Raw genomic sequence first — 17866 nt, forward strand, 5'->3', positions numbered from 1 at the left:
GCTAATTGTGATTGTATCTGCTCTATTTTCTGAAAAAAAAACAAAAAAAAACAACAAAAAAATATACTTTTTCAAGCCTTTCTGAACTAGTATAGTCCAGTTTTCAGGTTATCGCTGAATCCAGGGCTGTGTTACAAGTTTCTGTGTTGCCCATACCTTACTTGGATAGTAGGAAGTTTCTCTGTTCACCTGTGAGAGAGGGGAGCATTGAGCAGGATATCTGTCCCTGGAGGAGTGGTTTCAGCCCAGAAGTTACTAGTTTATTGGCCATTTTGGGCTAATTTCTATCTCTTTCACTTCCCTGCTATAAAAACTGCATTTGTGCGGTTTTGTGCACTGGGCAGCGCCATTTAGCTAGAGTTAAACTATCCTCGGCTCCACAAAGTCTGGTCTTCAATTATTCCCTTGGAACTAGACAAACCTTCAACTTTAGCACTCAAACCATTCATTTCACAGTCAAGCACTTGCTTAAAACTCATAGCAAGCACTAATTAACCCTAGCACTAGACCCCCCTATACTGTCCAGAAGGACAAGGCTCTCTATTCGTCCCCACCAGCCAATCAGAAAAACAGCTTACTCTACCTATTCAGGCATCTCCAAAGGGCAGTTTCCGGTGTACTCTCCAGTCCAACTGGTGAATCTGGGCATTTTGAGGCAATGTTACAACTGCCTCATGTACACAGACAACCCTCTCCTCCTACCACCAAACACTAATATATGCAAGAGATGCAATTATACAGCCAAACTGGAGGCAAAGCTCTCTCAACCCAAGACTGGAACTGACAGTCAAAAGGAGAAGGGTAATACTTGCAACACACCACCAGTCTCACATAGACCTAATAAACCAACACCGTCAAATAACACACATGAATACATGAAAACATACTCAGAGGCTCTAAATAAAAATCTGCAAAAGCAACAAAGACCTCCAAAGCAGACATCCAAGCAACCTCCACACCTGATCACCAACCATGAAACACATACTTCACATAATCAGTGTGCCACTCAATCACAGCCCTTAATGCAAAATAACATACCCAACACACTAGTAATAGGCGACTCTATAGTCAGGCACACTGCTGTCCCACTAACTAGGCTGGACAAGGAGAAGGTTACAGTTAGCTGCCTGTTGGGTGCCAGGATCTGCCACATAACACAAGCACTCAGGTCACTCCAGAACAAGTACAAATACAACTCTGTCATTGTCCATGTTGGTGTGAATGACCTGAGATGTACCTCCCTGGACTACATGAAAAGAGACATGGAAGTGCTCTCTGATCATGTAGCCCAGACCGGTATGACCCTGACCCTGAGTAGCATCCTGCCCTCACCAAGAATGATGCCACAGTATAAAGAAAAAATGATCAATTTCAACAATTGGCTAAGTTTCTGGTGTCATTCAAAGGGGATCCAGTATCTGTCCGCCTGGGATGACATGCTCGACAAACCACGTTGCTTCACAAGAGATGGCTTGCACCTGTCACCCTTAGGCTTTTGAATACTGGCCAAGGCTCTTGCCACCCCCATAGTGCCTTTTTTAGGCAAGGCTCAAAAGACAAACCCACCACCATAAATAGCACAAGTAACCAAAAATTGAGGGTTATGCTACTCAACGCCAGAAGTCTAAACCTTAAACCTTACACTCGAGGCACTCCTCAGTATGGAGAACATCGACATCTGTGCAGTAACAGAAACCTGGTTTAAGGCTCCTGAGAGCACCCCAGCACTACTAGGCTATAACTCATACCATACCTTTCGGCCACAGAACCAGGACCGAAACACAAAAGGCGGGGGTGTATCCATATTCATCAAGGATACCCACACCTCCAGGTTAGTGGTGCAGCACAATGCATCAGAGATGTGCAACTAACAATGGACAAAACTGCAATCCAAATTGTAGCTTGCTACAGATCACCCACCATGGCCCAGGACCCCCATTCCGCATTTCTGGAGACACTGGGAAATATGAAGGTCCTACCAAACACCTTAATATTGGGTGATTTCAATTACCCAAACATAAACTGGGAAAACTACTCAAGTACTAACTCCCTTGCCCAACGCTTCCTAGAATTTATAAACTCAAACACCCTGGATCAACTGGTCAACACCCCCACCAGAGGGAATAACATATTGGACCTGGTGATCACCAACATGGGCGACCGGTGTTCCACACTGGAGGTCAACCCCTGGCTGGTTAGATCAGACCATAGACTAATCACTGTGGATATCCACATTCTGCCCCCAGCCCCAATCAAGGAAACCACCATGAAAAACTTTTCAAAAGCAAACTTCACGTTACTTAAGACTGAGGTGGAAAGGTTCACTGCCCCCATGCTGAAGGACAATGCTGTCCAAGCTGCTGAAACCTTTACAAAGGCACTCTGTGAGAATCTGCAGGAATGCATGGATCATGCTATCCCAAGTAAAACCAAGACTCACTCCTCCAAGAAAAGGAAACCAGTCTGGTGGACTCCTGCCATAAACAAGCTATACAACAGAAGGAGGAAACTAGTACAGAAAAGAGTAAAATCCCAAGAAGGAAAGACATCCCTGATCAGTATCAGCAAGAAACTACGATCCCTCATTAAAGCATCCAAGGCTAGTTTCGAAAGAAAAATTGCCAATGACTCCAAAGATAACCACAAAGCGTTCTTTAGCTATGTCAAGAACCTAAGTGGAAACTCTCAGATCTGCTCTGAGTTAGTGCAGAATGGCACAAAATACACTGAACCGACTGATATTGCAAACATTCTGGCAGACAGGTTTAGTGCAAACTTCACCCCCCTCTCACCCCCTAAAGGGCCCATAACCATACCAGAAGAATGTAGGGCCCCATCAATCACTGACACACAGGTTAAAACAGCCCTATCCAAAGCCAAAAACACAGCTTCAATGGGACCGGATGGTGTCCCAGGCTGTGTCTTACAAGAGCTCCAAAATGAACTAACCCCTCACCTAAACACATTGTTCAAACTCAGCCTCTCTACAGGCTACATATCCACAGAGTGGCGCACAGCAATAGTTATCCCACTCCACAAAGGTGGAGCCACAACGGACCCCGGGAACTATTGCCCTATAAGCCTGACTAGCCTGGTCTGCAAGGCTATGGAATGCATCATCATGGAACTCATTAACAGAGACATTGTGAACCTCCAAACCTTGGACCCTACCCAGTTTGGCTTTGTTAAGGGCAGATCATGCCTCCTAAACTTGGTGGACTTCTTTGAGACAGTTACCATGGCATTAGATGAGGGAAAGGAGGTCCACACAGCCTACCTAGACTTCGCAAAGTCTTTTGACACCATTCCCCATTCTAGTATTATAGACAAGCTCACCAACTTGAACATAAACCTCTATGTCACAAGATGGGTTGCTAGCTGGCTCATGGATAGAACCCACTTGGTGAGAGTTGCAGACTCTACGTCTGACTCTAAACCGGTTACAAGTGGTATCCACCAGGGCTCAGTCCTTGGACCCCTCCTCTTCAGTATATACTTCTCAGAGGTACAGGCAAGCATAGGAGGACTATGGCTGACCAAGTTCGCAGACGACTGCAAACTAGGGGCCATAACTGATTCTCCAGCTGATACAGACATCCTCCAGATGGGTCTCACTGAGACGGATACCTGGTGTCAAAATCATGGCCTCAAGCTAAATACCAAAAAGTGCATAGTCATCCCCTTTGGAAAAAACAAAGTACCCGTGAACTACCACATAGGTGGTAGTCCCATAAATACAGAAAATGTAATAAGGGATCTGGGGACCCAAGTAGATAGTAATCTCTCCTTTGATAATCATATTGCCAAGGTGGTTAGAAAATCTTTCTATGTGGCCCACCTAATCACAAAAGGGTTCGCATCTAGAACAAAAGAGGTTATTGTGCCTCTCTACTCATCACTCATTAGACCCATCATAGAATACAATGCCCCATTTAGGATGTACCTTGCAAGACACCTGCAACAGCTGGAAAGGCCACAAAAGTACCTCACCAAGAGGATTACTGGCCTCAACCAGATGCCTTATGCAGCCCGTCTCCAGAAACTCCAGCTGTACACGGTTGCATACCGCTTACTCAGAGGTGATCTCTGCCTGACTTACAAGGCCATGTCCAACCCAGAATTGATGGACATGCTCCACCTAAGAAAAAACAAATCCCAGAGTGCCACACGCTCTAGAGATATAAACCTCACCACAATGATAAATAGGACATGCTGGAGGGATAGATTCCTATCCCGGAGATTCCCCGTGCTTTGGAACAGGATACCAATATACATCAGGCAGAGCGCCTCACTAACACTCTCCAAGAGAAACCTTGACAAGTGGATGGGAAACAGAAAATTTACCCCAGGGATCACTGCAGTGGCTCTGCTGGACAGTGGCACAGGGAACTAATGGTTCTGCTGGACAGAGGCACAGGGAATTAATCTAAGGGGGTGGCGAAAGCCAACACATTCTGGCTAGGCTTATAAATGCCCTTGGGTAGATAGCCTAGTACTTACCTATGAACCTACCTATGAACCTAAGTTACTCACTACCTATTTCTAACCAGCAAAAAAGGGGCCTGTACATCACCAAACTGAGCTGACCGCACTCTCTTCTCTCTGCCTCCTGCACCTGCCAACTCACTTACCCCTCTCTCCCTCTTCCTCTGTTGTTCTAGATACAGAACAGCCTATCAAAAGCCACTTACATCTAGTAAAGCATTTAACTGCACAGTCTTACACACTACTATCTCCTCACTTTCTTCTTGCTCCCACTACCCTCTTCTCTGTTTATCTTTGTTTTCCTCTTCTCTGGCCTGCTTTAACAGCCTGATTGTTTTTTCTTTTCTTTCACATAGCCATGTTGAGGCTCAGCCTGCTGCATTCACCATCTCTGTACTTATGCTTACTCCACTCCCCTACTCTACCCCCATTCTCAACCACCCCTGTATCAATTTCCTTTATAGCTAAATGAACTGTACCCCACCCCCTACACACTCCCACATCCCTCCAGTTCAGCCAATCAATTCCAAACCCTCCTCCCTAGACCACTCACATCATCCTACACTCTCTAACTCATTCTTCCCTCCCATACTAACTACTCTCATCCCCCCTAACATATTGTAATACTAATTACCTTCCTTCCCTTCCTCCCATACATCTACCTTGCCTTCTAACGCCTTATCTAACATTATGTTCCTCCATCTCCTCTTTACCTTTCTTCTTCCTCTACTCTCTTATCTCACTTCATATCCCACTCCACTAAATCTACTCCCTTATTCACCTACTTCTTCCAACAATGTAAGCACTACTAACCATTTCTCCACTCCCATAGCACCCACCCTCATTTTCTGCACAGAACATACTCTCCCCAAGATCCAGCTCCATCCAAAATCCCTCTCACAACACAAACACAAACTGAAATTCCTACTTCCCTACTTCACTTTTCAACATCTACTATATCTCCATTCCACTCTTCACCCCAACCAGGGTACACACAATAGCTCCTCAGTTCCCATACAGTGTGACCTTCTCACCCCTGCAAGCAACAAACATAAGTCTCAAACATCTCTCTCTGTATTCCATCAACATCCATAGTACCCTCAATAAGACAACAAAATTCCACTTGTGGATAGCACAGTACTCTCCTAATATAATCACTCTTTCAGAAATATGGCTGAAAACTCATACACTGCCAATGAATTCCTCCCACCTGGCTATAATATCTTATGCCATGATAGAACACACAAAAAAGGTGGAGGTATTGACATTATGTACTCTGAGCTTCTAACCTTAACCCCCTTAAACAACCCACCTCCTCTTTTCTCCCAGCAGAAATAATCGCCAATTGCAAACTAAACAAACACAAAACCCTAATAATAGCTGCCATCTACATAAACCCTGAAGACAGCATACCCTTACTGGAACAGATCCTTCACTGACTCGCTAACAGTATTTTATTTATTTATTTATTTTTTATTTTACATTTGTTGACTGGGAAAGTCTGTCTGCATATATGTCCATTTTCAGCGGAGGCCCGGGGAGAAAAGCTCCAAGAGATTATAGAATCATAACAGAGTGATTACACACAGAGCAAAACACGTTTTCAAAATTTACATTAGTAACTCCAGAAAAAAGTTAATGAAAAGATTTATACTTAACATAGCTATAAAAACTTTTGTGAAAACAACTACATTCCAAAAACAAATTTTTTACATTGGTTCATGGGAAGTGAGTTTATTCAGTAGATTCATAGGAAGTAAGAAACAAAGGCTACAGTGAGTAGGTAAAATAGGCAGCAGAGGTGGTACTGGAAACAGTGAATACTGTTAGTCTAGATTCAAGCAAGGGCATAGCCATTGATAAGTTAGGAGGATTCTTGGGTGCTTTTTAAACAGTGGTGTAGATGAAAGGGATGTTAGTTCAGTTAGAAGCTTGTTCCATAAATTACCAATAGAGTTAGTGAACAAGCACTCCTCAGACTTATTGTTGGATTTTAGGGTAGATACTAATACCCTACTGGCAGATCATAGGGTGGTTAGGTTTTTGTAAGGGCTAACAAGGTTACAGAGCATGGGAGTATTTGAGGGATGATGCAGAATATTATGAGTGATGGTAAGTTGTTGTAATAGAATCTGATTTTATAATTCTAGCCAACCAAATAGTTTAAGATTCTGGCAGTGATGGGTTCTAAATGAAGAACCAACAGCAAATTTGGCTATGTTATTATAGGATGTTACTAATTTATGGATATTGCATTTGGAGTGGTTTGTGTAAATTGGGGAGGCATAGAGAAGGGTTGAGAGTAGGTCAGTTTGGGCGATAGTAGACCTAGTTGAGGCTGTGAGAAAGGGTTTGAGTCTATAAAGGGAACCATGTTTTCTATTAACTGATTTAACAGTTAGGTTAATATGTGTTTCAAAGGTAAGATTATGATGAATTGTAACCCCCTAGAAGTTTGTTGGTCATATCAGGAGCTATTGTAGTACCATTATTAGATGTGACTGTAAAGTTAATAGAGGAGGACTTAAGGGTGGGAGTAAATAATAATAGTTTTGTTTTTTTGGGGTTAAGGAGGAGACAGCATTGATGAAACCATTTCTCAACTAAGTTAAATACTGTTTGGGTCTTAACTTGGAGCTCTTCAGGTGAGGAAGCACTGCATATTAATGTTGAGTTGTCAGTGCATTGTATACAGGTGGCTTGTGGAATGGATGTTTTCAGATCATTAATAAAAATGGTAAATAGGAGAGGTCCCAGAATGGAGCCCTGTGGGACACCGAGAGAGATCGGGAGCTGAGGGGATAGTTTATTATTCCAAAGTATACCTAATAAAACTATCATACTGGGTGATGTTGATATCAATTGGCTTGCCCTCACCTCTAACTCCTCTACTACCAGCATAGACCTTTATGGCTATGCACAACTTATCTCTTCACCCACATTTCTCCACAAACCCACTAACACCTTTTCTACCCTTGAGTGGATTCTCATCTCTCATCCTAACCTCTATCACCACCTTGAACCCCTGCCCAACTCAATCAGTGATCACTCTCCTATACGTGTCCAGAGATGCTCCCCCACCTCACTAGACCTCATAAGTTTAGGGAGTACTGTAAGCTTAACAACTTTAACCCTGAAACATTCAACAACCATCTCTCTGCAATTGACTGGTCAATCCTCTACCACCTACCTCTTGATGAAGCTGTTCTTCAATTTAACTCCATCTTCCTAAACACTCTTACCTCCCTAGCCCCCCAGAACAGTCCAAATTAAATCACACTGCTCTCCCTGGCTCATCAAAACTGCCCAGTCTCTCATCCTAAAAGGGGACTCTGCATGGAAACTCTGGATGAACACAAAATTTCACATGCACTTCCAAAAATATAGGGAGCTCTGAAACCTGGCCAAAAACATATTAACAATGACAAAAAACTTCTACAACACACCCCTAACTTCACAACATAGCAATCACCCAAATATCTGGACTACTGTTAACCAAATCCCCCCCCCCCCGGTTACCCATCTACTGCTAACCCCTGCCCTAATAATTCACCCCAAGAAACTCCTTTCATCTTCAATTCTTACTTTATCGATACTATCAGCAAACTTATGCCAACTTCTAACCCAACCAATCCCTCACCACCCACCACTTCCCAACTACAAAACCACTCTCACTAAGTCCCATCCCCACTACCTACATTAAAAATCTTCTTCTCAGACTCAAACCTTTTTCCCCATCAGCTGACAACTTGCCACATCTCTTCCTAAAGGTAGCTGCCAACTCCATAGCTTACCCAGTCTCCATTCTCATAAACCTCTCAATCAATGAATCCACTGTCCCTACTCTCTAGAAGAAATTCTACACAATACCTATTCACAAAGGTGGAATCTCTGTAGAGCTCTCTAATTACCGCCCTATAGCCATACTCTCTCCCCTCTCCAAAATCCTTGTGCACTGCATCCATAAACAACTCCTGGCTTATCTCACTCAAAATAACCTAATCACTCCTACCTAGCATGGCTTTTGCCCCCATCACAGCACTTCTACCACTCTCATCTCATTTAGTAACTCCATCTCCCTAGCTAGAGATACTAATGAACTAGTGTCCTGCCTCTTCTTAGATCTCTCCAAAGCCTTCTGACACTGTCTCCCACTCCATCCTCCTCTCCAAACTTTCCCAACTTTCCTCTCTCTACATCTGCTATCTCCTGGTTTTCCAGCTACCTTACTAACAGGCAACAATGCACTAAATGGTTCTCTGCCCTATCTCCCTTTCTCCCCATAAACTTGGGAGTGCCACAAGGCTCAGTTCTAGGCCCCCTTTTCTTTAACATCTTTACTAACCAAGTAAAGACATCCCATCCACAGTCATCCCTCATACAGTAAGCAGATGACTCCACTATCATCACAGCTGACCTTCTTACCCTGACACAAACCTCCTTTAACCTCACCAAATCTTGGCTCACTAATAACCAACTCTTACTAAACCCAAAAAAGACAAAACTTCTCCTATTCCTACCTAAATCTTTTTACCATCTTAAATCCTCATTTACCATCACTTCCCTTAACAACACTACCATCTCAGTTGAACCCCATGCAAAGCTGTTCAGAGTAATTATCGATGACCAACTTAAATTTGACCTCATGTACACTAATGTATAAAAAAACACCAAAAGCTTGACCATCTATATAGAAAGAAAAAGTTCCTTACTCCCAGCTTCAGAATCTCACTTGCCCAATTCTATCTTCTCCCCAACCTCTTCTATAGCCCTCAAATCTTTACTAAACTGCAGATCACTCTGCTGTCCAAACTTGAAATCACCTATAACAAAGTAGCTCATTTTGTAGCCAGTCTCCCACCAAATGATCACCACTGTCTCTCTCTCCAAACACTCAGCTGGCTAGAGTTTCCTAACCAACTCTTCCATACTCAACTTCTCATCATCCACATTATTCTAAATAAGCCCACCTCTTGCCCCAGCTTATCTTCTCTCATCACCCTCTATAACCCAAAATGCTCCATCAGAAGCTCTGATCAACTTCTTTTACAGATCCATAAACCTAAAAAAATCAGTTGGACAAAACCTCTACAGCTACCTCCCAACTCTCTCTTGGAATAATCTTCCCACTGCCCTCAAACATTTCCCATCCAAATGATTTCAAGAAAACTCTCAGAAATTACCTGCACACCACCTGGGTTTGTCACTGCATTCATCCCACTTGAATCTCTTCCCTCTCTCCCCCTCCAACTCTTTTACTTCCCTCCCTTTTTCTCCTTACTTCCTCATTCCTTACAACTATTCTACCTAATATAACTTTCTCCTCTTACTTCTTCCTTTCCAACTATAATTCTACCTAATGATATCTTTATCCTATTCACAGCCCCTGAATCTTTATCTGCCACCTTGTTCTACCCATTTTCCACTGTACTGTCAACATATATGAAATGCCTCCTTTTACCTAAACCTCATACTGCCAGTGTCAGTGTAAGAGACACCCATGAATCCTTTAACTGTACATACTTCTATTCATATTGTATCGTAGTCTGGCATGCTTCATTTGCTATAACATTAGTGACATAACAATTGATATTAGCTTACAAACTTGCATTTTTTTTGTATGTTACAATGTATTTTGAACTTTCTACTTGCTTAACTTGCATTGACAATATGTTTCTTTTGTTCCTGCTAAACTTGTACTGTAAATATGTTTTCTTGTACCACTTGTGACTGTGGAGCTCTTCTCCCCGGGCCTCCACTGAAAAAGAGCACAAGCACAGTCAGACTATCCTGGTCAACAAATGTCAAATAAATAAATAATTGTTTGTAGTCACATGATTTCATTTTTGTATAAAAGGAGCTTGTTTTTTATTTGTACTGAAATTCTGAAGAAGTTCAAGAGAATAAATGAAAGAAAGTGCTTAGCTTCACTTTAATGCAGTATATTATGTTTTTTTTCACCATCGTGCAGCCTCCAGTGAATCTACAGTTTACCAAGGAGATGGATTAGAAATGTTAAGAAAGATGTGTGTCTGTCCATACCTAAAACTCGGTTTTGCAGTTGAGTAAACATATTTATCAGAATTGGGGAACAATTCAGAGGTATTATTACACAGATATAGCAAATGTCAGAAAGTAGTTCATCTTTGAGAAGAGTTAGATTATAAAGCAAAATAGTTATAAGAAAGTCAGATAAGAACAACAGAGTAGAGATGTAGAGGTGAAGGGGTATCTGTGTTAGAGAAAGGTGAATTTAATGGTAAGAAGGGTTTATCCTGGGTTGCAGCAAGTGACAAGAGACGGGAGTTAAAAAGGAAGTCTTTTAGAGTATCTTTAAAAACATGAATGTTAGAGTGTGTTCTGAAAGCAAGAATGTTAGATTGTGTTCTGATGGACAAAGGCAGTGAGTACAGGCTTTGCGTCACAAATAGATGAGAGTTGATTGTCTTCTGTTCAGAGAAATCTGTTTGGGTGGTAAATATGGAGAAGTGATTTTAGGGCAGGATAGGCTGATGACCAATGGACAGTTATGTATTATAAGTAGTTGTGCATTGGTTAGGTGATTAAGAGGTTCAACCTATTTAGAATTTTAAGTAATGTCTGAAATAGGAGACATTTGTAGTGAATTTGCAGTTTTGTTATAGCATATTTCAATTTTTGTCATTAGGGAAGTTTGTAAGTTGGTGAGAACTGGAGCTCCATAAAGCAGAAAAGGTAGAACTAGAGATCCAGCAAGGGTATCTATAGTAGCTGTGTTTAAGAAGTGTTTTGCCTACAAAACATTCCTAGCTGTTGGAATGTTTTTTATATATTATTGTAAATGTGAAGATTAAATATGAGTTCAGAATCTATTATCACACCTAGTTATTTTGTATGAAAGACAACTTCAATTTCTGTATTGCAAAGGGAAACAATTTTAAATTGGGTATTTATTTGACTGTGTTTTGGGGTGAAGATGAGTAGCTTGGCTTTATTAGGGTTTAATAAAAGGTTGGCACTGGTGAACCAAGTCTCAGTGGAAGACAATGCTTCTTGTACTATTTTTTGAAGAAGTGACAGGTTATTAGATTTGTTTAGTCATCAGTATATTGAATTGGTGAGACTTGACAAGAGACAGTGTGCAACTTATTGATGAAAATATTGAAAAGTACTGGACCAAGAATAGAAACTTGGGGGGAAGCCTGTAAGATTAAGAAGATATGGAGAGAGAGAGAGAGTCTTGCCATTTTACACATTAGTGTTTATTAGACAGGGAGCAATTGAACCATTTGATAGTGGGAGGTGACAGTCAAAGGGAGGATAGTTGTAGTGGGACTTTAGAGCAAAAAACTATATTGATGGCTTTAGAGAGATCAGGGAATAAAGTGGAAACAAGATTGCTGATTCACTTGCTTTACTTAGAGGGTTTATCAAGTACAGGCATATGGATGTTGTGCTACATGTGGGTTGAAAGCCATGTTGAGAATAAGTGAGATGACTGTACAGAAGATATTGAAGAAGTTGTTTATGGATACATTTTCCAAAGTGCTTAGAAAGAGGGGATAGTATTGCAATGGGCTGGAAATGTGATAGTTCATTTGTTTTTCCCTGTTTATATAGGAGAATGATACGGGATATTTTCTAGATGGATGGAACATATTCTTCCTGCATAGATATACTGATTAGGATTCTTTGTAAGTAAGCAATGGCATCAGCAGCTAGTCTTAGCTATTTGGCAGCAGGATGGTGGCAGAGATGAAGCATGGTTTCAGTTTAAAAAGGTGTTTTTTTTTGGTGTTTGTGAGTACTAGAGTTAGAGTGAAGGATGGGCAAGTAGTGCTGCTAGAGTGGTCTAGATATGAATGTATGGGAGTATTAGGAGGCATTATGGAATTTAAGGGTATTCGAATCAAAGGTTTAATGAGGGTAGGTGTGTTTTGGTTAAAGAAGCAATGCTTTCAATGAAGTATGTACCGAAATCTCTTGCAGTTTATAATGGGGTATTATAAGGGGATGAGTTGATTTCCCTGTTGCACCTGGGTTTAGGAAGGAATTAATTGAAGACCAGAATTTTGAGCCATGTAAAGTATTGTTTCTTGCTATTGTTTTTTAACTGGTTACAGAGTTATCTAAAAGTTTGTAGATTATTTGTTTTTTTTTCCAGTCTTTCTATTCTCTGTCTCTACTGTGCCTAAGGTTCTTAGTCTGTCCTGAAACCTAAGAGGAGTGGTTAGTTTACATTATTCTATTATGGAGAGAAGTGAAGATATTTAGAGTGTTTAGGAATAACATGTTGAAGTGCAAAATGACATCATATAAAGAGAATAGTTTCAATATAGCCCAGCTGATGCCTTTTAACTCGTCAATAAATGTCTTTTGGTTGAATTTTGAAAGATTGTGTGTAGTTTTATATTGATGAGACTAGGTCAGATGGGTTATAATTTTAAGGGCATTGTTGGGAGATGGTAAATTAGAGGATTCAGACATGTACCAGCTGTCAAATATTTACCTGGGTAAGAAAGTGTTATCCAGTAATGAATAGTACCTTTATGACTTGCTGTATCTAGAGGGACATTTAGTGAGCTATGTGAAACCATAGAAGTTTATACCGGAGGTTGGTCAGTTAGTGGTTACTTTCTGCCAGTCAGTATTGAGAATATCTGGTATAATGGTTTCATTTGAAATGGCATTAGATACCCAGGAAAGTATGTCTTCCAATACGGGAATATTATTACCTGGGGGGGGGGGGGTATAAAGAATAGAACAATTTATATACTTTTTCTCTTGTTCATATTAAGGAAGGTGATAAGTATTTCCGCATTTTGAAATTTTGTGATAAATTCTGACTGTTGGGTAATGAAGTAGTTGCAGGGCTAGAACACAGCTATTCTACCTGCTTTATTTTTGGTCCGATCGTCTCTAATTATAATACATTGAAGTAGAAGGAGTTCTCTATCTTTAATCATGGGTTTAAGCAATGTTTCAGTGCTTGTTAAGATTTCTCCTATTATTCTATGCCTGTGTTATGGAGAAAGAGCGAAAATAATAATGATACCCATTTGTTAACCAAGTAGGGTCATTGGACCCATAGTCTATTTTCATGGGTGATTTAGTAACAATGTCTAGTTAAGTAACTTGCTTAAGGTCACACAGTAGGCAAACAAGGGCTGACAGAATCAAACCCTGTACAAGGTATAGGCTACAACTGTAACCTCTGCACCAACTAAAGGCAGACCCAGTCATGTAATTCAGTGAATTTACTGCATACGCTATGTGGGTTTAGTGTAATGAGATTTCAGTTTTTTGGTTTACCTTTAGATTTGAGATGGTAAGAATGAGAGGTTGCTATAGTCTGCAGGTATTATAAAGGGACTGACAGCAACAAGTGTATTGACTGAGTAAAGAGAGGACTTAGGTTTGGCATACCTGGGTGGATTGAGATAGGAATGTGTTTTACAAGAGAGTATTTATCTGATGAGTTAAACATTAAGGGTAATGTTTTAGCATCTGCAGTACTGGATAGGTAAAGTGGAGTTGCGTGAATGTCACAGCACTTCAAGATTTTAAATAAGCACAATATTGATTTGATATCTAGGGTTGTTCTTATGAGGGTAAGTTTTTCTTTCTGGTTGTGTTTCTCGTAACATCTAGTTTGGATTTGGAATAGATATGAGAGGTGTCAATATTTAACAGACATGGAGAGATGGTAAAATTATGGGTTTGTTTTTCCTGGTAACAGAAAGAGGAAGTAATGATGGATGTATCACATAGGATTGATGTATTTTGGATTGTTGTGATATTTCTAGAAGAAGAAGATGAGAAAAGTTAAGTAAGAGGGATTGCAACATGGTGAGGTGAAATAAGGTATGATGGATAGTGAGAAAGAAGTAAGTCTCTATGTAAGGGAGTTTTGAGAGCAGTTATTGTGGATGGCAGGAGTAGTAGTGGAAGGGGCAGGTGGGAGGAGTTATTGAAAGGGGAGTTGATTTTGAAGTAAAAGCTTAAAATGGGAGGAGGGTGTAGTAGATGAGATATCTAGGAGGAGTGGGAGTGAGAAAGGATGGGGATTTTGAGCTACAATTAAAAAATGGAAGTTGAGAATTATTGGATATTGGTTTCATAGGCTTGTAACTAGTTGAGGCATAAATGTAGTTGACATGGTGGGGGTGAGTGGGAATTGGGGGTAGGGTAGGGAAGTGGAGCAGGGCCTGCCCACAGACTGGAGTAATAACACAAAAAATTCCATTGGAAGGAGTAGGTTCTAGCCACATAAGCAGTAGGAAGGAATGGTTTCCAGCTTCTTAAAACAAGCGAGTTACCAAAGATAATCAATAGAACTGGCACTTTAAGAGTTTGCTCATAAGTAGCAAAGAGTATTCACTAGTGCAAATGCAGAAGTGTTTCTTAGACTATGAAGTATTTAAAGGTGTAGAATAAAAAAGTATATAAATATAGAAAGCTAACATAATAACGGAGTAAGAAGTTATCAGTAAATTTACATTAGCTGGAAAGAGCAATTAGGAATGTGCTGCCAGGTAAAGAACGATGCAACTCATTAATTACAGAAGGAAGGATAGGGGGACCTTTAAGATGCAGAAGGGTAGTGGAGGCTATCTTTGATTGTAATGTTGTAAAGCAGCCAAAAGCAGACCTCTAAGCACAGGCCAAGCTGAGACAAGACTTTACACTTTACTGGTACCTTTTTGAACAGATCTTGATGAAGATGACAAAAGAAAGAACACATAAATTCCCTTGATACTGAGTTAATATGTTATGTCTGCCAACATTTTCAGAACTGGTTGTTGTATTTACTCAGCTAAAAACTTGCAACTCTGTAGTCTTTATGGGGTTGCAGTCCACTGCTATTTGAAATATAACAAGCAATATTAGGGTTAACTGTTGAAGAAAAAAGACACGTAAAAAGTAAATGATGCATAAGAGAGCAGCATTAGGGTTAGGAATACATGGTGGATATGTAGATATTTAGAGCTACAACAAAACACAACATTACTAAGGAGAATTGAAATTAAACTTACACTATACTGATAAGGCAGGAGAGAGAGAGAGAGAGAGAGGATATGGATACTTGCTGTATGTTCTGAGTTAGATATTAAATAGGTGATTTCCAGAAAAGTTAGTCAGATGAGCCAGGCATCAATACTAGTCCAAGCATCAGTTTATAAAAAAAAAAAATAAGTAGTGGAGCAAAAAAGCAGAACCCAAACAAGTGTTTCCAGAACAGAATATAAGCACAGTAATTTACAGAAAGTATGGATTGCATACAACACTTGTAAAACAGTTTAGAAGTACAATCAAACAGTAAGTGTATTAACTTGTCAATGCCAGTCCAACTTGGATAGAGGCAACAATGTGATATTAGTGTTTAATTCATAGTAAGACACAATAATGCTATACAGTATAAAACTATATAAAAATAAAGATATTGCAAGGAGTATAGACATCAAGCTGCAAATATTGCAAAGAATCCTGCCCCATTATCAACTGAAGTACCCAGAGTGTGACAAGTTACCCTCTTTTCAAAGGGTACAGCTTCCACAGTTATCCCAGCCTGTGGTGGCAATTCTGGGTACTCATCTCACCCCACAAGAGATATCTGAAGCTATTAGTAGTCTTCCATGTTGCAAAGCTCCAAGGATGGATGTTTTTTTTCAGCAGATTTTTATGCTGGTTTCCAGGAAACCTTGACAGTACCATTGTATAGGTTATATGTGCCTGTTCTAGGGCAATCCCACTTCCCAAGTGTTGTAACCTGTGTTAAAGTTTTAATGTTCCTCAAACCCACCCTCAATGTTTTGGACCCATACAACTATTGGCTTATCTCCTTATTACAATCTGATCTTAAAAGTTCTCCTAAGGTTTTGACCAATAGATTGGAAAAGGTCTTCCCACAATTGATAGGGCAAAATCATCAAAGTTTTATTGAGGGTAAGAGAGAGAACTCGGACTTGGTGGATTTAGGCTTAAGGAACAAGCATTTTGGCTCAGACAGAATGCCCCAGCTGTTATGGTGCTGGTTGACTTTCTCCAAGCCTTTGACTCATTTTTTGGAAACTTATTTGAAGAACCCTGCATAAAATGGGCTTTCCTCAGACCTTTATTGATACATGTAAGCTTTTATATCAAAAGCCAACAACACAGGTTTACTCCAATGGGATTCTTTCCTCCTAGAAAAAACTGTACAGGTACACTAGACAAGGATGTCCCATGTGCCCTCCTCTGTGTTTGTGGCTTTTGCCCTTGAATGATGCATAATGTCCCACTTTCAGCATATGGAGATATATATTACAGGTCTCCCAGTTCCTCTTACCACTCAGTTTGATGATTATTGCGTGGTCTGGCTGCAAGACCTCTGCATGTGGGTTGAGCAGGTGTTAACTTTAAGTGCTGCAGAACTTTTCACAGGTGTTATTATAAGCAGGGATAAATACATCATCTTCCTTCTTAACTAAGTAAAATTAGGCAATCTAAATTAAGTTGCAATGCTTCCTCTTAAAGTGGTTATGCAATATAGATATTTGGGGATGCCCATGACCTTGAATAAGGGTAAGTTGGTAGCAATTAACATGAGGCCTAGTATTAAAAATGTATGAAGGATAAACTCATGCACCTGTCAAGAATAAACATTTCCCTAATAAAAATCCAAGTAGTTAAAATGTATGTCATTCCAAAAATAGTTTTAATCCTTCACCACATTCACAACTCTATGACATCCAAACATATTTCTACTTGTAACAAACTGATAGGTAATTTTATCTGATGTTGTAAACCCTCCCCATGGTTAAGCTGTCAGAAGCTGATGATTACTAAGTTCCTAGGAGGGTTTGGATGACCAGATATGTTTGCAATTGGAGTTTCTGTAGTGTGCTACTTGTATGAAATGTGTTGTTCCCTACCCACTCTTTTGTAGGTAGCCTTTCAGCTGGCATTCAGGGCATGGTCAACCATCTCAGCCTTCAAAGTGTAGGATCCAGGGGTCTTAGAAAGATTTTTTTTATTAAAAAGATGGATTAAGCACAGTTCACAGACAGTGAACTCCTTAGATTCCCCATTATGAGAGAATGGATTAACAACCTTTTTGGTGAGTTGAGTGGATAGGTCTATATTATCTTGTTGCAAGATGTGAACACGTCTTCATCGACAAGTAAACAGCAAACTCTGTAATCACCAAACGGCCAAATCAGTGACCTTTTTCCGAGGGGAAGGGATTTGCCCTTTTCCCCACTGTAGTGCGAACTCAGAGTTGGTATATTTAGTTAGGGGGGTGTGGGGGGCACAGCCCCTTTTCTTTTTTGTTTATTAGGCCAAGTGCTTTTTTCCCCTTGGAAAAAAGTCATTGATATGGCCATTTGGCACTTACAGGGTTTGATGTTTACTTGTCAAT

Source organism: Protopterus annectens, chromosome 10.part0 (assembly GCF_019279795.1).
Source record: "Protopterus annectens isolate FY-2018-M chromosome 10.part0, PAN1.0, whole genome shotgun sequence".
NCBI lineage: Eukaryota > Metazoa > Chordata > Ceratodontiformes > Protopteridae > Protopterus > Protopterus annectens.